This window comes from Salvelinus sp. IW2-2015, linkage group LG4q.1:29 (genome assembly GCF_002910315.2).
Source record: "Salvelinus sp. IW2-2015 linkage group LG4q.1:29, ASM291031v2, whole genome shotgun sequence".
NCBI lineage: Eukaryota > Metazoa > Chordata > Actinopteri > Salmoniformes > Salmonidae > Salvelinus > Salvelinus sp. IW2-2015.
The window spans coordinates 3,463,784-3,464,914 of NC_036842.1; positions in this window are offsets into that span (position 1 = coordinate 3,463,784).

Sequence of the window (1,131 nt, forward strand, 5' to 3'; positions counted from 1 at the left end):
TATTTACAGATGGGYTGTGTACAACTGCAGCGRTCGGTTAGCTGCTCAGATAGCTGATGTTTAAATTTAGGGAGGGAGATAAAAGTCTCCAACTTCAGCGATTTTTGCAATTCGTTCCAGTCATTGGAACTGGATGAAAAGGCGGCCAAAGGGGCCAAAGAACTGGATGAAAAGGCGGCCAAAGGGGGTGTTGGCTTTGGGGATGACCAGTGAGATATACTTGCTGGAGCACGTGCTATGAATGGGTGTTGTTATCGTGACCAGCGAGCTGAGATAAGGCGGAGCTTTACCTAGCAAAGACTTATAGATGACCTGGAGCCAGTGGGTCTGGCGCCGAATATGTAGCGAGGGCCAGCCGACGAGAGCATACAGGTCGCAGTGGTGGGTGGTATATGGGGCTTTGGTGACAAAACAGATGGCACTGTGATAGACTGCATCCAATTTGCTGAGTAGAGTGTTGGAGGCTATTTTGTAAATGACATCGCCGAAGTTGAGGATCGGTCGGACGCTTGACCAAGGCTGTCAATCACCACATTCTTATCGGCAGACTCAACAGCCTTGGCTTCTCAAATGACTGCCTCGCCTGGTTCACCAACTACTTCTCAGATAGAGTTCAGTGTGTCAAATCGGAGGCCTGTGGCAGTCTCTATGGGGTTGCCACAGGGTTCAATTCTCTGTATTGACTCTTTTCTCTGTATATATAACGATGTCACTCTTGCTGCAGGTGATTCCCTGATCCACCTCTATGCAGACGACACCATTCTGTATACATCTGGCCCTTCTTTGGACACTGTGCTAACAAACCTCCAAACGAGCTTCAATGCCATACAACACATCCTTCCGTGGCCTCCAACTGCTCTTAAACGCTAGTAAAACGAAATGCATGCTCTCAACCGATCACTGCCCACACCCGCCCGCCGGACTAGCATCACTACTCTGGACGGTTCTAAATTAGAATATGTGGACAACTACAAATACCTATGTGTCTGGCTAGACTGTAAACTCTCCTTCCAGACTCATATTAAACATCTCCAATCCAAAATAAATCTAGAATCAGCTTCCTATTTCGCAACAAAGCCTCCTTCATTCACTCACGCCGCCAAACATACCCTCGTAAAACTGACTATCCTG